This window comes from Pteropus alecto, unplaced genomic scaffold (genome assembly GCF_000325575.1).
Source record: "Pteropus alecto unplaced genomic scaffold, ASM32557v1 scaffold276, whole genome shotgun sequence".
Classification (NCBI taxonomy): domain Eukaryota; kingdom Metazoa; phylum Chordata; class Mammalia; order Chiroptera; family Pteropodidae; genus Pteropus; species Pteropus alecto.
This window is the reverse complement of record NW_006438074.1, coordinates 991123-1011322: the sequence shown is the minus strand read 5'-3', so window position 1 is coordinate 1011322 and position 20200 is coordinate 991123. Positions and strand designations below refer to the sequence as shown.

General features: G+C 40.8%; 1 protein-coding gene and 1 pseudogene across 2 annotated transcripts in view; one reads left to right on the top strand and one right to left on the bottom strand.

Moving 5' to 3' along the window:
• The window catches only part of PRKCH (protein kinase C eta), a 194949-nt gene that overhangs the window by 144993 nt on the left and 29756 nt on the right, over positions 1-20200 (bottom strand). The window lies entirely within an intron of this gene.
• On the top strand, positions 6887-7005 carry LOC112482484 (annotated as a pseudogene).

The window sequence follows — 20200 nt, the reverse complement described above, 5'->3', positions numbered from 1 at the left end:
AAAAAAAAAAGGATATAAATAAACCAAAGTTAACTTTAGATCCTAGAGGGACATTAGAAAACACATGAAGCCCAAGTATCTCTCCCACTGGTTGTCTTACAGTAACACCTTTATTTCTTTTGGTCTTTTTGGGGTAAGGAGAAAGGAAAGCTCTGCAGAAGAAAAGACATGAGTGCCCTGCCTAGAAATTCAGGTAGCAGTATCCCAGGTGGACCAGGGATAGGGAGACAGAGGGGAAGTATGTTCAAATGCACAGAGGACCTATTAGGGGTTATATATGGCTGAATATAGGCTATGAAAATAAGATGGGTCAGAAATAGGGCTGGAGAGGACAGGGTACCCGATTAATAACAGTCGCATGGCATACTGGGAGGCTAGCCCTGACCCCAGGGCAATAGGGAGCCAGTGAAGGGTTTTGATCCAAGAAGTTGCAGGATCATATCCACATGTCCGATCCCTACAGATAAGGGTGTTGGAATTATAAGAAAGAGAAGCTGGTGGGGGGATATATGTTGAAAGGCTATTCCAATGGTCTCAGTGAAGGATGAAGGTGACCTGTGCTAAGCCAGCAGCAGAGGGGATGGAGAGGAGGAGGCAGATGAGAAAGACAGGGGAGGGAACAGCAAAAGGACTCTGTAATCAGAGGTGGGGTGGAGGATGAAAGAGAAGTGGTCACAAAGGGTCTCCAAGGCTGATGATCCCTGGTGTCATTAACTAAGATAGGAACTCCAAAAGCAGGTCTGGAAGATAGAGTTCTATGTACGACTGTTACGCATGTCAACTGAGCATTTACTGGGCTGCCCTTCACAGCTTCATAAAGTTCAGATGGAGAAGTGGGAATACCATGAAGGTATAAATTACAGCTCAAAGCAGTTTTGATGTTGTTAATAGGAAAGTGACAACATCAAAAGCACTATTTAGAATAAGAGAAGGAGTAATCACTGGGCCGGGACAGAGCTTCACCTGGGAATAAGACCCAAGTTGAGGCCCAAAGGCAAGTTTCAATAAGTGGAAGGGGAGGCCACTAAGACAAAAACAATGGTGAGTAGAGAGAGAACCAACATCAGAACACGAACCAGGCCAGTGTGGTTGGAGGAGTGTCCACACAGGAGCGAGAGAGAGGTTGGAGGCAAAACTGCGGAAAGAGCTGTACCTAGAGAATTTTAGGTATATTATACAGGCAAAGGGTAATCACTAGAGGGTTTTGATTGTGTAAACTGATAGAGAGTAACATGTAAAAGGGTCATTTTGTCTACTAGTGAATGGGGGAGAGCTGTGGTCTATAAGTATGAGTTTTCATAAGAGTAGAATTAGTGGAAATTGAAAATTATATAAAGAGAGCCAACAAAAGTACTAGAAAGATCGAAAGAATACTGAATTTAGGGTTTGAGTGACCTAGATCATGGGTCAGCAAACTATGGCCCATAGGCCAATTTCAGCTCATTGCCTGTTTTTGTAAGTAAAGTTTTATTGAAACACAGCCGTGCCTATTTTTGTTTCCATATTATCTATGGAGGCTTTTGTGCTACAAAGATAGAGATGAGTAGTTGTGACTGAGACCTTATGCCTCACAAAGACAAAAATATTTACTGTTTTGCCCTTTACAGAAAAAGTCTGCCAACTTCTGTTGCCATGAATCAACCAGGGAAAACCGGGGTTTGGGGGAGGCGGGGCGGAGTGGGAAGGAACATGTTTCAAAAGGAAGGAAATGAGTTCAAATTTGGACACGAAAGTACCCAAATAGAAACATCTGTCAAGAAAATGGGAGAAACAAAGACAAACTGAAAACAGGGCTGGGGTTCTTATTTGGGAATCTTTCTCAAAAGGTGATCACTAAGAGCCTGAAAATTTTCAAGAAAGAACACAGAAAAGGGAGAAAAGAGACAGGAAATTCCTTTAGGAGGTAGAAGAAAGGAAACACCAGAGATGTAATCTGAGAAGTGCAGTGTCATGGACATGGGAGGAAGCAGCTTCAAAAAAAAAAAAGAGAAGCCACATGCTACAGAGGTGGAAGAAAATGAGGGCTTTAATGGGATCCCTAGGCTTGGGAACTGGGAGGTAGCGAGTGGGCTTCTTCCATGATACTTTCCCCATCTTTAGCAGCTCTGTTGGAAAGGTCCTCTCTTTTCACTAAGCTAAAGCCCAACCATATCCCTGTACCCTCCCCTGCAAGTTTACTTCTACCTCTAAAATTTACACTGAGAGGGAGAAAAAGAGGAGAGAGAGAGGGAGGAAAGGGAGGAGAAGAAAGAAGGGAGGGGAGAGGAAGAAAGGGGGAGAAAAAGAGGGGAAAGGAGGGAGCGGAGAGAGAGAGAGAATGAGAACGACAGAAGCAGGAAGGAATATGTAGTTTATGTATATTGAGTTGGAAGGTAAAGCTAGAAATGCAAGTTGGCTTTGAATGCCAAGTTAAGAGTTTAAATTGAAGTTCAAAAAATTAGTCTAAAAACAGTAAAGGACAGGCTGGAAGACAAGCTAGAAGGGAGTAGACTGGACTGGGGGCAGTGGGCACAGTTAAGTATCTGTTCTTACAGGACAGGTCAGCAGTGGAGGAGACAGGGAGGGAAACATTACAAAAGGAGCTCCATGTGAACTGCGGGGTACAGGTTAGGGATGATGAAAAGCCAAAAGAGCTCCAGTACCTAGAAGCCTGGAAGACTTATCCTGGAAAAAGTAAGAGTCACTACAAGGTCAGTGGGTTTGGGATGATTCTAATTTTTAAACACTGATTTTGCAGAGAGACATTCAGATAGAAATATTTGGCCAAAAGATAAATGTGGCCTGAAACTTAAAATAAAGGGCTAGGCAGAGTTGTAGGAATCATCCATACAATAAGGACGACTGAACCATAGACATTTGACCCCAGGACAGAGGGTAGAGTTCAAAAGGCAGAGTCAAACACCAAAGCCATGTTTAGAGAATGGGAGAAAGTGGTACCAGCAAGCGAAGAGTGCAGGAAGGTACTGTAGCAGTTTCACACGTTTTTTGCCCGTTTATCTTCAAAACCGCCTTCTGAGGAAGAAAAAGTATAGCACCATTATCCCCACTGTACTGAACAGTCACCCACAGGTAAATGACTTAATAAATTGGTGGCAGGTTTGAATTTTGGGGTCTTAAGTACTATTCCCACAACCTTGTGAATAGAATCCTGATATATTTATGGCTTTTTGATAAACCTAATTGGTCAACATTTACCACACAAGAAGGTTTCAGGGTTCACCCGCCCCATTCTCACTTCTTCCTCAACTAACTCTGGCTTGCTCTCAGGAACGCGTTTCCATCCACAGCTACAACCCAACTACAGCATCAGCCAGGTAACAGCCTGACAGCAAACCAATTTCTGAACATCAGTTGGAAGTAAAAGCAGAACTGCTTTCAGATGCAACTGGTTGGCAGGACTTTCAGAAGGATGTTAAACCAAACTGTGAGTTAAGGCCTCTGTAATGCTTGGGAAGAGGAGGGGCCTGAGAAAGAAGGTCCACCACCGGCCTCCCACAGCAGCTCTAAACCACAGACACTAAAATACCTTGAACTAGGACTTTTGGGGTTTTTTTTTTTTTTTGCTAAAATGAAAAACCCACCCACTATTTCCTCAGTCATGTCGCTTCATTCTAATCTAAACATATCATCTGGTCTCTACGCCCTGCCTTCTAAAGCAGCAAACGACAAGGCCCCACCAGCCCTTGCCTTTTCCCATACAAAACTGTATTCCAATATTTATTCCTATTTCTTCCACCTAGCAGCACTTTCAAACTTAAAAATGCCTTCATTTGCATAGGGATTTTTTCTAGGGTGTAAAACTATTCCATGTGATGCTGTGATGGTAGATGCAGGACACAAAGCATTTGTCAAAACCCACAGAACTTTACAGCACAGTGAACCTCAATCTATAAAATTAGAAAAATAAAAATAAAAAGCATTTAGAGAGTCGAGAGATCCCAGTATGGAATGCAGACTGCAACATGAGAATCAATTGTATTGAAACGTATGAAATGACCTCACTGAAAGGAGTGAGGGAAGCGGTGCTGACCTAAGTAATTCTGGAAGTCGACGGGGACCCTAAGACTAAAGGCAAAGGGAATGCCGAAAGCACCACGGCTGGATAAGCTGAGGGGTAGGGGTGGTACCAGTTAACCATTCTGAAACCACGGTATATGTAAATAAATGGATGGCAGATGGTGGGAGCCAGTTTTCCACTGTTGGAGTGGAAGTCTGCAGACAAGCCAGGGAGAAAGGATGGAATGAGCTGTGTAATGCTGCACTGGAGTTGGAGATATCAGTATAAACTCATGTTTGGTTTCATATAGAATCAGATGGATATATAAGTACTTACAGATATGTGTATATATAAGGGTTAGTATGCATATACCTATTCCCTTGTTTGGTCAGGTAAGAGGACCTAGAAGCAATGACACCCCAGTAGCAACAGGGACATCTAGTGCCCAGAACTTGATTTCTAATACCATTCACCAATAAAAAGGACTAGGGCTCATTGGGAAAATGGCTTATTCTAGAGATGGGAAAGGAATATATAAAATGAGCCTGGAGCATCTTATAGTGCCAAAAAGAATAAGAAAGTATAAAATAATAATAATAATACCACAATGATGAGGGTATGTCCAAAAGGGACACAGAGACCAACTGAAAGAGCTCCCAGAGGCCAAAGCTGGAACAGTTTAAGCAACAAAACAATGTAGTGTCGGATTATAACCTAAAGTATAAAATAAATATGCATGACTCCATACCGATCTAAATGAGTGAATAAATAAATAAATGGCGGTGGGTCGAGGGGAGACAAATCTCTCAAGCAGAAGAATACGAAATAATGTATGTACACACTGCCCCCCCCCACCCCGACCACCAGGAGGTGGGGCATAACTCTCCACACCTCAAATGTGGGCTGAGCATAGTGACTGCCTTCCGTACAGCATGGAAATGGGGGGAAAGGAGTAACTTTATGGGACAAACCTGATGAACACGAGCTCAGCCACGGGATCAAGATTCACATCAACAGTCTTAAGTCATGTTGATAGTATCTATGTATGTAACATGTAATGATGTCATTGATGTGAAGTAATGAAATATGGTACTTCACCTCTGTGGTCTTCCTCCCAAAAACCCCATAACCCCTGTCTAACCACAAGAAATATCAGACAACCCCAAATTGAAGAGTTTGTCTACACAATACCTGAGTAGTCCTCAAGTTTTTAAGCTCACCCAAAACAAGGAAAGTCAGAGAAACTATCACAATCTCGTAGAGCTTAAGGAGACATGACAACTAAATCTAATGTAGTATCCTGGATGGGATTCTAAAACATTAGAAAAGGGACATTAGATAAAAACTAAAGAAATCTGAACTGTGATGCTTAGTAATAATGTATGGTTATTGGTTCATTAGCTGTGACAAATGTACCTTACTAATGTAAGATATTAATAACAGAGGAAACGGTTTGGGGTATTTAGGAACTCTCTATACTATATCTGTAATTTTTCCATAAATCTGAAGCTATTCTAAAATAAACCGTCTATTTAAGAAAAATGTCTTTTAAATAAAAACTGCCTACATTGAGCGCTAAATCCAGGTAACTCTTAGAAAAATTAAAATCTGAATTAGTAACAATACTACAGGTGATAAATATGATTCTTTCACTAAACAGATAAAAAGAAAGCCAGAGGCAGCAGTGCAGAATACCTGACCTTTTTAGATTGTGCATGTAACGTTAGCATATGAATGTTAAGTTGTCCAGTCCCCAAATTTCCCCATCTGGTGTGCTGTTAGCACATCCTAGTCCAAGCTAGTTTTCATATTGCAGCGTTCAGTGTTACTCCACTCTCCTGAAGGAGGCTCATAGTAAAAACCCTGAGAATTTTTTTAGCAAGTATTCCCATTCCTTTCTTCTAAATTGTTTTCAGACAAGCTGTTGGTGAAGTGTCTTCCCCTAAGCTAAAAGTAGACGAGAGAGAGAGAGAGGAAAGACAGAGGGGGTGAGAGTAGCTAGCTACAAACTGCTTCCAACTACCATCTAACATAATGAGTATTTTGTGGAGCTAGGGCTGTGTAATGCAAATGACATCATGCCCATTACACTATCTGATTTCACGCAGTTGCAGAAAATCTGAACGGGAACGCCCCATCCAAAAACTGGATAGACTTGGAACAAGTTTTCAACAACAGCCAGCTTTTCAATTTTCTCCCCAATGCTAAGGGAGTAAGAGCTACAAAAACTCCCAGCCCCCTGAGCTGGAATCTCCTGACATACTAAGTACAAAGGCAGTCCCCAAGCCCAGGCCTAGTAAACCAGCAGCCCATTTCACAAACTCCTCCGGTGGCTGACTCTGATGCCCACTAAAGTTGGCAACCACTATAATTAGTTCTTCCTTCACTGTTCTCACCACTCCATTCCATCTCTGTTCAGCCCACAACCTAAGACACTATACAGTGTGCTTTTTTATACAGACACGCTCCACTTAACGATGGGGATATGTTCTGAGGAATGCATTATTGGGTGATTTTGTCATTTTGCAACCAGGATAGAGTGCACTTACACAAACCTAGATGGTACAGCCTACTACGCACTAGGCTCTATGGTGTAGCCTATTGTTCCTAGGCTGTATAGCACGTGACTATGCAAAATAACATGAGAGTAAATCAAGAGCAAGAGAAAATGATGCAATCAAGAGACGTGGTGAGCACAAGATGTATGAGGCTGCTGCCAGCAGTACACAGCATACTGTTTTACAGCAAACTTTTTTATAAGTAGGAAGAGTATACTAAAATAACAATAAAAAATGTAGTAAGGACATGGTTCCGTAGCGTAGCAGTTAGCACATCTGCTTTACACGCAGAAGGTCCTGGGTTCGCGCCCCAGTGGAGCCACAGTCCATGGTCAACGTCCATGCCACCCTGAACAAGCCCAATCCCGTCTGATCTCAGAAGCTAAGCAGGGTTGGGCCTGGTTGGTACTTAGATGGAAGACCACCTAGGAAGACCAGGCACTGTAGGCATAAATAATAAATAAAAAATAAAAGTGTAGTAACTACATAAACCAGTAATGGTCATTTACTATCAAGTATTCTGTACTGTAACTGTATGTGCTATATTTTTATACAACTGGCAGCTAGGTAGGTTTGTTTCCACCAGCATCATCACAAACTAGCGAGTGATGCCTTGCACTACAACTTTCAGATGGCTATGACATCACCAGACAATGGGACTTTTTCAGCTCCATTGTAACCTTATGAGACCATCTCCATACACACACGCAGTTCCTCACTGACCAAAATATTTCTATGTGGCACATGACTATAGTAGGGCTCTCAATAAAACAATAAAAAATAAACATTTCTGCTTGCAGATCATATTAGCTATGTGCCGGTTTAAGAAAAAAGAAAAAGCTCTGTGTTTTTACTAGAACTTTATTAGAACTCTCTCACCTACTGATACAATTTTTTCTTTTCAATCCATTTTGGTTAGATGCTATTAATAATCCAACCCTTCTGGAGAAAGTACTCCCATAGCTAATGCATTAAACAATTAAAACATATAACATTTTACAGCTGATTTGAAAGCCAAAGGCCCAGGAAGAGAACACTGTAATCATATTTATCAGCCTATACTGTATTCCACAAAACAGTGAGTTTATAGGAGTTTATAATAAAATTGCAAAATATAAACAGGTAAAAATTCAGAATGGAGAAAATAGGAGAACAAAGCTGAGCCAAGTTTAAATGTAAATGGTTTAACTTTTATTAAAGTTGAGCCAAAGATTTGAATCTGAATTTCTGAAGCAAAGCAAAAAGGGAACCAAGATCACAAATATGATTCACATTAACCATAATGAAACCACACTGATTTACCAGGAGGAGCAGAGCTTCCAAGGCCCTTAGGTCTAAAGCAAACATCTCTCTCTAATGCAGTGGTTCTCCAAGTGTGGTCCCCAGACCAACGGCATCAGCATCACTTGGGAATTTTTTATTAGAAATGCAAATATGAAGGCCTACTTTTAACCTAGTGAATCAGAAACTCTGGGGGTGGGGCCCAGCCATCTGTGTTTTAACAGACCCTCTAAGTGATTCTGATGCATGCTAAAGTTTGAGAACCATGGCCTTAGTGCTTTTATACATAGGTTGCAGTCAAAGTAGTTACAAACCAGTTCAGAAATATCCCAGCAATAAGTCAGTGGTGTGTTTCACACAGCAAATTCCAGTAGCATTCTTCAGAGTAAAGCAGACTTACAAAACCCAAAACCATGTGGCCAAGTCCAGAGCTTGTGTGTGGAAAGGAAGCATGGGCTGAAGTATGTTTACCAGGCCTGACACATAGAGGCTTCCACACGTTTTTGAATAAATGAATAATGAATAAATGCATGTATGCGCTGTTGAAGATCCTTCAAACAATTCCAAGTATCAATTATTATCAACTGTGCTTCGGATGCCTATATCAAATACATCATTTTCGAAGCCGGCAAAAATTTTTAGGACGGAAAATACCATTAATCACCAAACATCTTTTCATTTTAATTTTTTTTAATTGCAAAAACATTCAAACCTCCACAGCACACTCCATCTATCAACGCGTGCTCATGCCACCATCAGGAGATAATCAGTGCCAGCCCTAGTTTTACAGATGGAAAAAACCTACAGGAGAGTGGCATGAATTGCCAAAGGGCACTTCAGCATTAAGTCCTCTGACCTCTGGCCTAGTTGGTCTTCTTTTGGTATTTCATAAACATCCTTGTGTCTGCTGAGCAATGACTCCATAAAGTCAGCTCTGCCTTTAAAGGCTTTCCTTACAATTCAATCTGGAAGCGTCTTCTCACCTTGGGCATTAGACAGAGGATCATAAGCAGGAGGTGGGGGACAGAGTGCTGGCCTTCTCTCCATCAGGACACATGCAAGGCTCAAAGCCAAGATCATCTTGGAAGTGTGGCTTCTCCTTTTTTCATAATGAGGGGCAATTTGTTAATAGCCAGGGAGGAGCGATAGGTGGGCTGCGAGTGTAAGGAACCTCTATAACAGATATTGGAAATAGAGGATAATGCCCATGGAGGATTAGGCTGGGTTCAAGCACTGCTGCTCAGCCTGTTTAGGTCATAGATTCCCCTGTCTCTCACCCTAGAAAATCCTAACTCCTAACTCTGCATCCCGTTTTATAAAGCTCTCAGGCATCTGGAGGCTCCCAAGGGCTCCAGGTTAAGAACCTGCAGTCTAACTGGGTAGCACATTATTTGCTGTTGTTACAAGAAAGTCTCAAGCAAGACACAAATCCACTGAGCTGTCTCATTCCTTCTAGAATGATTCAGGTCACAAAACCAACGACAGGGGCCACAGTCATCAATCATTCATCCAGTTAGTCATACAAGCACCAGGCTGGATGCTGAAAATAGGGAAATCATGGGAGAAGAGCAGCACTAAGGGGTAGCTTAGGCGTGCTGTGCCTCTTGCAAGTAATCTCACCAACAGTGGCGTCACTGCGACCTTGGTGGCAATTGCATTAGGGCTTACCTCTGACTCTGACACACAGCACATACACACATATTTGCAATACTCAAGTCACATCATTTCATATTGGTTTTCCTGGGTGTGTCCTCTGAGGATATTTGAGTCACACATGGACATTTAGAATGGGGTAGGGGTAGATGTCACTGAGAATTACTATCTGACTCTACCCTGTCTCTGTGGTTGTAATGCATGTTTTCTTCATTCTCCTCTCTCATCTTTTCCATTTGTTCTTTGTCACACCTTTCTATCTTACCTTCTGCCTTCTCTTAACTCTAGGTCCCCAATCTACCAATGTAGGAAAATGTCCTGCTTATGACCCTTGAATTACCAGCTCCAAAAGTACTGAAGGGGAGGAGCAATGGAATATGTAGGGGAGTGTGTGCATTCAGGAAAAGAGTTCCCTACTCAAAATATTTGTTTCAGAAATTTTTCATTTAGTGAATCTTACTGCTATCACCTTAGAGAAGGGAAAACCACAGGAAGAGGAGCCACCTCCCTAAACAGACACTCTCAGAGGGTCTAATTTTCATCATCATTACACTAAGAGCCCCAGGAACTTTGAATTCCTCAAAGTCTTCGGAATTGAGACAAGTATAAACATATGCATAAACATGGAATATAGAGATGTTGAAGGACAGCTGGTTGTATAAGGGTCCACCTTAGTTACAGTCTGGGTACAAGCTTCCTTGCCTAAGGAACACCATTCAAATTTCCAAAGCAATTAATGATAAAGTCAAAATGACTGACACCGTACCCCTATATTCAAGAAACCCATGAACTCTGAGACCACAGTCCCCAAAATGCCAGGGGCCCAGTTAGGTTCACTCAAGTGGCCACCAGCCAAGCTGCAGCTACCACAGAACTTCCTTTAGGATGCCAGGTGAACGGGTTGAACTACAAAATATTTTCTTCCTAACTTGGGATCCGGATCCTCTCCTGTTTTGTTTCCTTATTAATCATCATTTTTTCTCAAGGAAATAAAGAAATAAAAAAGGATATGTGGTCACGGAAACAATTTTCTTCCCAAAGTGATAATTTGTCTACTAGTTTGTTTAAAATGTCTTCAATTTTATGAGTCTTTCCTTACTGGTGGTGGGGCAGGGGTCAAAAAAATGCTAATTCTTTTCATCTTACTTGGTAAATTTAAACAACAGAAATGACACCCTAGTCTAAAACTTGACATACCTTCCAAAGGTATGCAATTTGTTTCTCCTCTGCATCATGGAAGGACCAGGCCCTATTTGCAGAGCTTTGCAATCACTGTCTCACCTTCTGACAGTCTGAGAGGCAACACATCATCACTCCCTTTTACGGATTGGGAAATTGAGGCAAAAGGTAAGGCAGAAATTGTAGATCAAGATTTCAGCAACTCCCAAGTTTCAGTCTCTTTCCTTCCCCTTCATTTTTTTAAGTTACTACATCCTTCCCTTACCGCCACAGCCCGAAATGACCTTTCTTCTCAGCTCCTATAGAACTGCTGCCTGAACAATGGATCTGTCCATTAGTCATGGAACGTCTTGCTATTTAAATCCTGCATAATTACATAACTTTTCCTTTGTTTATGTCTTGTTTCTTCAACTAAATTTGAAGCTTTGGGGGCAAGAACAGCGTCTTATGCATCTTCATGTCCTCACACCACCCAGCACATAGGAGACCACAAAATATATGCTCATATCATTTGTTTGGACATAGATACCTGCAGCTTTTTTTAAAAAAAAAAAAAAATCAAATACATAACTATATAAAGGTGAAAATAAAATCTTTGATGGGAGTGCATAGATATGCACATAATTTAGCAGCAATCTATTGTCTTCCTTAGCATAAGAAAATACTTAAATTTACTTTAGAGCTTTCGGTTTTTTGTTAATAATGCATTCTCTTACCCAGTAAAATTAAGTGTTCCTTCCTACCCTCTCTGCAGAAAGTAGCAAATTAAAATTGACTTTTAATAGATCTCTCAAACCACCAAACCAAACTGAATAGCAAACAATGAAATAACTCTAAAAGCATAAATATTTAAAGTACTATCATAAACTCTATTCATTGTCAAAGCTTTCTCCTACTTTTCTCCTTAAAGAGACACAAACGCAGACCTTTCTCCACACCTTAAATGACAACAGAATGCGTTCAACAGGATCTTCAGAGATACTGAGGTGAGATATCCCTGCATCTAGGAAGACACTGCTCAAAATATTTGAGACACACATCTATCTAGCATGTGTTTAAACATCCAAATAGTTTTTTGTACTACACGTTCAGTCTTATAATTCAGTGTAAATCCTACAAGTTCGTCCAAGTAGAATCAAAATCCCTGTTCTACGCAGTTTTCATTGTGGGCTGTCCTCCATTCACTGGCCTTCACTGCCAGGCCACTTCTGCCACCCACTTTCATAGCTACACCCTGGAACTCCCCTGTCCTGACATCTGTACCACCCTACAGCCTCCTGCCCTTCGCTTCCTACACCTGTTCTTCCTACACCAAGAGCCCTCCAAGGCCATGAACTGTTTCTTCCCAGTTCTTTTTAAGGCCTCTCCTGGCACGTTTCCTTCCCACTCTTACCAGCACCCCCACGTCCTCACACCTGGCTTCTGCCACATCTGCCTGGCAACCCCTACCTCCCCCTGAACCCTGGACCAAACTTATCATCTGCCACCTCTGCTCCTGTACAGAGGCTGGAAAGCCACATACACTGAAGCCACTGTACGTTCAGTGTCTAATCTCGGCTAGGCTTCAGCACCTTTTCTTTTACTTTTCCTTGATCAGCTCATCTCCCACATTCTTCACTGACTAGAATATTCCAAATAATCTCAGTTCCCTCCAAGCTCCCAACCCCATTCTGCCTTGCCTGCTACTTCAACAAATATTTAAGGTGATTTAGGTTTAACTATTTCATCTTTAAACTCCTTAAAAGTCTCTTCCCCTGGCTTCTGTGACACCATAACGTCCACCTTCAGACCCATTCTTCTCCGTCTTCTCTAGGACTGTCTTCTTTCATCCGTCCCTCCACTTCTGTGTGGTGTTGCCTAGGATTCCATTCTCTGTCCACTACCTTCTTCATTCTATGACCATCTTAGGCACCAAACTACTCATGATTCTAACTACCATCTCTATGCTGATAACACCCAGATTCACACTTCCAGCCATCCATCTTCCTAGAGCTTCAGACTCACATTCAATTGGCTGATGGATACTTTAAAATCAGTATATCACCTTGGCCCCCACACTAACTAATTCTTCCTCCTACATTCCCTAGATCCTTAATGATACCAGAACCTTAGGAGTCATTCTGGTCTCTTCCATCTCATTCATTTCTTATAGCCAAAAGATCAAAGTCATTAAACTTCGCATGTTGGGCACTTCTCAAGCCTGTCTTCTCCTCTCCAAGCCTGATTTTCACTACTTTCTTGCATATCTGATCCTCTCTCTTCTGGCCTACCATGATAGCTTCCTGCCATTCAGCCTCAAGTCTATAATCCACCAAGCTGCCATGGCAACCCATCCAAAAGGCAAATCTGATCATTTACTCCTATTCTTCAACAGCTCTCCATAAGCTAGAGCATATACTCTAAGCATATCTGGCTCTTCATGATCTGGCCCCCAACTAAATCACCCCCCTTATAGCCTTTGACTCACTGCATCTTGCTTTATATTCAATTAACAGTGAAAGACTTGGGTTTACAAGCATACACAGGCTGTTAAATGTATTAACACTCATGCTTTTCCCTTAGCCTACAGTGCCCTTCTCCTTCTCTCTTGCCCATTCATCATCTAAGTCCTACTCATCATTCAGTTTAGGCATCTTCTCCATGAAGCCATGTCCTGACCTCCCTTCTCATGCCCTAAGAAGCTAATTCCTATGATCTCCCAACTCCCTGTAACAGCACTCATCATTAGATATCGATATTGCTCATGTTCACATCCATATTCCCTTCTAGATGATATACATCTCCAAGGCTGGAACTATATCCATCTTTGGATCTCTGGGGATTAACCTAGTATAAGATGGAAAAAGGGTCATCAACATATGTGGCATCAACGGAATGTACATCTTCAGTAATGCTGCCCCAAGCAGCCAGGCATTAAGGAAAAGGGAACTTCATTTCCTTCTGTGATGATCACTGCACAATGTTCTAGGAAGGAACACTCAATTATTCCACCTCCTCTGTGTCAAAGTCACATGAAACCTGACTTTTACAAACCTGAAATAACGTATGTTATCAGTCAAAACTGAGTCTGTCCTCCAAAACTCTCTGGAAGACACACTGGATTCATGATTCCTCTTAGGCTGGATTGAAATCAGTGAAAAATGATATTAATCAAAATAGCAAAAAGTTCAAATAATCAAGTGTTTTGTTGTCGTTTTTTTTAATGAATACCCTTTGAATTTTCCAGTTTCCTCATTTCCCTTGACATCTTTGATTTCTTTTAATACAGAGATTTCTATTTTAAAAGAATTTGTTATTAAAACAGGTTCTTTCTATCACAATTTTATCTTCTGATTAATTCCCTAATAGTAGCACAGATTCTGAGACTCACTGATTTCACCAAGAGCCCTTCCTCTTTACAGTTTTATAACACTAAGTGGGTATGTGTGATAAACTTAAATATATGACCAAATGTAATCAGAAAAATGATCAAGGAATATGGCATGTTTATTAATTTTTAAACATCTTTCTGAAAATTAGTCAACTTGACTTCATTTTTTTATTCCACACATGAAAATATCCTTCTCTTGACTGTGAGGTGAGCAATATTATTCCCATTTTACAGATTATAAAATTAAGGTTCGGAAATTTAAAGAACTTGTCCAAACAGTGACCATGGGTTTCTATCCCCAGTCTCTTTGCTCCAATGTCCAAGTTTATAACTCTAGGCTGTGCCACCTCTTCTCAAAAGAGTATAAATGGGCATAAAATGAACCTCATTATGACTAAAGACAGTTGAAAATTTATAAAAACCATCAACAAATCCCACAATTAACTTTCTGAAATTCCACAAATGATTAACTTTCTAAAACGCCAGTGTTTCACTGCTAAGTAAAAAGGGTTTCATTGGTAAAATAAACTTGTAATGTTGGTCAGGAACCCATTTTGTCTACCTTATAACAACCATTATGATTGTTCCCTAGGATACACACCCTTCCCTCTTCGCTCTCTCACAAACTTTTCTACACTGTACTACAGGGCCTCCATTCGGTTCCTTAATAATGAGCCATCTCGAGAGGGAAAAGGCACAGGAAGGTAACAGTAGCAGTTCAGTCCCTTCACCCTCAAGCTCACATTCCTCCTCTCAAAAAAAGTTAAACCAAAGAAATTCCCCAGACGCTGCTGTGAACAGGCAGGGGAAATGCCACTGATATGAAACCAAAGGGCATTCCATAAACCAAAAAAGCATCCCACCTGCTGTAGCCTCTGAACTGGGTTTCAGAAGCCATCCAAGTGGTCTCCCAGAGTCTTTAATCATGGAATGCCTCATATTTCCTTATGCATGGCAATTGTGTGTGTGAGACAGACTGCACAGGTCTGTCACTCCTGTTCTTTCTGAATGATTGTTCTAATCCTGCCCTTCCGTCTATGGTACTCATATCCAAGGTATTTGGTATAAAACGGTGCTGCTCCACAATGATATATTCTAGTGAGTTCTGTGGTATTATGAGATAGCTAGAGCTTCCTAGCATGGTTCCAGTTGAACTAAAATGTATGCATACTTCTTCAATTCCTCAGGCCACTAGAAGCCACGGAAATAAGGCAACTGGGGAGGAAGATAAAAGAAAGTAGAAGATCTTTCCTTTCTTTTAATTTTAATTTTAAAAGTATTTTTCACGTATTCAACAATACAAATTTCCTTATTTCCCTTTCATCAAAACACACCTCCCTCCCCACCCCATCCCCCACCCCAACACACATTTTCTTTAAGAAATGTAAGTAATTAGTTCCAGGATGCATTTTAACCTCTGAGTTTTCCTGATAACATGAGGCAAAGGAAAAAGTAATCTATTTTACTCAACCCACATTCTTCCTTTTCCCTCTTGAGTTATGTAAGAAAATTTCCAGAAAAACAATATAACATTATTTGGTGTGAATGTTGTTGTCCCCAAATGATAAGGTGATATAATGTCATATACAACATATAAAATGATACAGCCATTATATGGTGTTCCCAGTAAGAATTATTATTTCATAGCTCTGTAAAACTCCCTCTGCTGTAAGGTGGTTTTGATATTATCCATCAAGACCCTTACATTATTTATAATAGCCAAAACATGGAAACAACCTAAGTGTCCTTTGACAGACAACTGGATAAAGAAGATGAGGCACAATGGAATACTACTCAGCCATAAAAAAGATGAAATATTGCTGTTTTCAAAAACATATATAGATCTTGAGAGTATTATGCTAAGTGAAATAAATCAGACAGAAAAGGTAAGAACCATATGATTTCACTCGTATGTGGGATATAAAACAAAAAGCAAAAAATTGAACAAACAAAACAAATAAAAAAACAAACTCATAGATACAGATAACAGAATAGTGGTTACCAGAGGGGAAGGAGGTGGGGAAGAGAATGAAAAGGATAAAGGGATCAAATATATGGTAATGGAAGGAAACTGGATTTCGGGTGGTGAGCAGATGTCATATTATAATGTTGTACACCTAATGTTGTACACCTGAAGCCATATAATGTTATTAATAATGTTACCTCCCAATAAATTTAATAAAAATTTTTAAAAGATGAAAAAATAAAACTTTAAAAAAGACTCTTACATTCAGACACAGCATTATTTAAAAGAACTTTCTCCAATGATGGAAATGTTCCATATGTGAGATGCCCAATACACTAGCCATTAGCCATATGTGGCTACTGGGAACTTGAAATGTGGCTAATGTGACTGAGGATCTAAGTTTTTAATTTCATTTAAGTTTAATGCAACTGAAACTTAAATAGCCACATGTAGCTAGTGGCCACTGCACTAGGCAGCACGGTTCTAAAATGTCCTAAGCTTTTCAGTGGTCAGCCATCATCTTTTTAATAAAAGGAAATTAGGATACAGGCAGTCTCTAAAGTAGGTCAGTCTACTAGACATCTCTAAAGAAGTTCTGACTCAGAGTATACATGTTCTCTATCTCCATATCAATGGAAAGCAGTTTGTTCCACCATGGTGAAACACTACTCAGAAAACTTTACACCTGTAGTATCTCTCCAGCAGGGAAGTTCTCATGCAAATAGAGAGTGTTCACATTACCACAGATTTCGAAATATTAAAGTGTTCTCTGGGGAAAAAAATAAGAATTAAGCCAATAATGTGAAATACTTTTTATTCTTCATAGGAATAATATTAGGGCTCTGACACTTGTGAGTTGACAGCCTCACTCCAGGACTGTCGTCTAGGACTAGGGACTCAGAAGAAGGGAGAGTAGGATGCCTATTTTGGTTGTGGCTGCTCAGCCATGGCTTGAACGGCTGATACTCAGCCCCGCCTCAGAACATTGTGGTCCACAGAAACAGGAAACCAAGGTCATCTGGAGGTGTGTTCATGTTTTAATTCAGTCACTCATTTAACAGATATTTCATGAGCGACTGCTACATATCAAGCATCAAGCTGGGCACAAAAAATATAAAGTTGAATGACTTATCGTGAAAGGACTTATCGTGAAAGGAAAGACACGTGACTAGGCCATGATCCAACATATTAAGTGCATGAAGAGCACAGAGAATGATAGGATTCTATGGAAGGCTACCTAAGCTATCCTGGGACGGTCAGAGAAGGCTTCCTGGAGGAGGTGACACCTGAGCTGAGTCCTCAGAATGAGGAGCAGTTGGTAAGGCAAAAGCAGGAAAGAAAGCACTCCAAGCAGTGTGGATAATAAAGCCTAAATGGCATGGCATGCACAAGAAACATAGCAAGACAGTATTACTCAAGTACAGAGTTGGAGTCAGGAGTGGTGAGGAAAGAGGCTAAAACACCACCAAGAGCAAGGGGAAAGCCAAGTATACCATGTTAAGGAGTTTGATCTTCGATCTACACATAACGAGAGTCACCAAAGGGCTTCAACCAGGGAAGAGGTCATATTAGACAAAGAGAAGCCACCTGGTAGTATACTGGATTTACAGAAACAAAAGAAGGCAGGGGACTATGGCTTTATTTTGGAGAACAACAATGAGAACCTGCACGCAAGCAGTGGTAGTGAGAATCAAGACAAGAGGAAACTCAGAAATTTTCAGAACTTGCAAATACACAGTAGTTAGAAATTAGCCATACTGAGTGATGGCTGAATATAGGAGCCAGAGAAAACAGAAATTAATGATCACTCAGTGGATGAGGGTAACTAAAAGAGACCACACCACCAGTAACTGCTAACATTTGTTGCATTCTTACTCTAAGCCAAACACTATATGGATGCATTTGGATCTATCTCTTAAAAACCTACTTAGATAGGTACTGTTTTAATATCTATTGTAAAAAGAAAGACAGTGAGGCTTGGGAATTAAATGACTTGATCAAGATCAAACATCGAGCAAGTGTCAGAGCCACAATTCAAATCCAGGTCTGATTCTACAGCCCAAAACTTGACCATGAAATAAATAGTTTCTTAAGACAGAAGAAAGGGAAGGCTTAGGAGGAAAAGTGGTGTGTTCAGCCCATTCTTTCACAGAGCCTTTCAGACATATATGTGAACCAGCAGATGCTGGATGCCATGCTACAGTGCAAGGCAGAGACCTGCATGGTCATGGCATATAAATGGTGATGAAACCCAGTGAGCAATTGAAGTTCTGAAGCCACAGTTTATGAGAAGAGAGGAGAAACAGTCCCTGAACTAAATTCTACCAGCAAGGGGTAAGTAAAGGAAGAGAAGCAGCAGGAAAACAAGAAGTATAAACCCTCCCTTCTAGAAGCTAAGACTCCTGGAGAAGAGAGTGGATAAGTTGCACGAAATGCAACAAAGAGGTCCAGAACAACAAAGACTATATAGCACATTCACTGGATTTGATAAATAGATCATTAATAAATACAAGAAAAACAAAAATGAGAAACAGAACATTTTACTTCCAAGGGGAAAGAGGCAGTAAAAACACAAAGGTTGAGAATTAGAGAGGAAGGCACAATGACTGATAGAGTAAGGGCTAAGAAGCAGTAGGAGAGGATAGGAGACACCTGGAGAAAAGCATATCCTCATATATAGTACTAACTGTGACTACACATATGTATGCAGGCAACAGGATATGAAATAGGTAGAGATCATTCTAGGAAGTCTCGAGTTTCTTAATGAACTCAGATGCAAGGTCATCTGAGTGAAGAGGGTGGAGAGGCCTCTAGAGAACAGTAACTGCTTGGAATAACCATTCCGTAGAAGGGAAGAGAAATGAATCTCAGCTGTGAATCTCCCCTGCATGACTTGGCAGCTCAGATACAGGTGTGGAGAAGGCAATGCTGACTTCGGCCTGGGCCCAGAGTGCTGCCGGCCAACGATGGAAGAAGTATGCATGTACCATAGAATCAGGGGGACTGACCAGTCTTCAGATGGCCCACATTTCCCTAGAAAGCCTACTCACCACTGGTTCTCCACTTATTCTATTCTCGGGTAGGTTCTACCCAGAGTGACAAGGCACTAAAGAAGATAATTCTCTTTTCCCTCAAGAACTTCCCAAGACCACACTCAATAAATTATCAAAATAACACTCCTGCTGCAGTTAAATCCCTTGACTCTTACTATGTAAGTTTATAAACTGACACTCAAAACATGTAAGTGGGCATAGCCAGAAATAGCCTGAAAAAGGTCTTTTGGCTCTCAGATCTCTCAGAAATTTGGCATAGGAGAATCCCAGTTCTTACAATGATGCTAGAATTATAATCAGAGTCCAGACCTCAGTGTGAAGGAAATAGCAATCTGAATTCTGAAGCAACACGAGGATAAGACAAATACAAGTTCCCCTCCCTAACAAAATGGCACAGTGCATCCACTTAGGACGACAACAAGAGAAGTTCATGATTCCAACACCTCCCCTCCCCCAAACTACCACTGCAGCAGAGCTGGCAGCCTACAAAACAATGGAAATGTAAGGTCAGCCTCCCATTCCGTGTCCCCCTCCACTTCCTCTTTCACCCTGGATGAGTTGTCCTCTTTCCATGAAAGAATGCCAAGTGTTCAGTCAGTCTGACTGGCAGTTCCTGTTCTTCAGGTTCTCTGGATGCTTCAAAAGGGTGGCGATGTGTTAACCGGAAAGACTACCTTCCTTGGTAGGCTATTTTCCAGGCTTCCACCCCTGGTGAGTCACCTGCCAGTTTCTATCATGAACAAGGAGATCTGTGATTAAAGGAGACTTCATTTGAGTCTCATGGGCCTGAGGTTGCCTCTCTGGCAAGTGACACTTATAAATTCAGACAGGATTACACAGGTGTTTTGGTGGAGATCTTCCAGATTCCAGGTGAGCTAGAATGTGGAAGTGGCAATAAATAAAATCATGATGCAGCAATTCCAACAACATTGGCCCTGAGTAGTAACATTCTAAGAAATAAATTCAGAAGCCACCCATGAAGCAAACAATAAGTCGAGGAAATAGTAGTCAAGAGATTTCAATCTTGAACATGAGACGACAAAATCTTTCCTTAAAACAATTTAGTGTATGTTTTTAGTAAAAAAAATAAGGAGATATATTTTGATCTAATACTTAAATACTTACTTGATGATCGTCCATTGA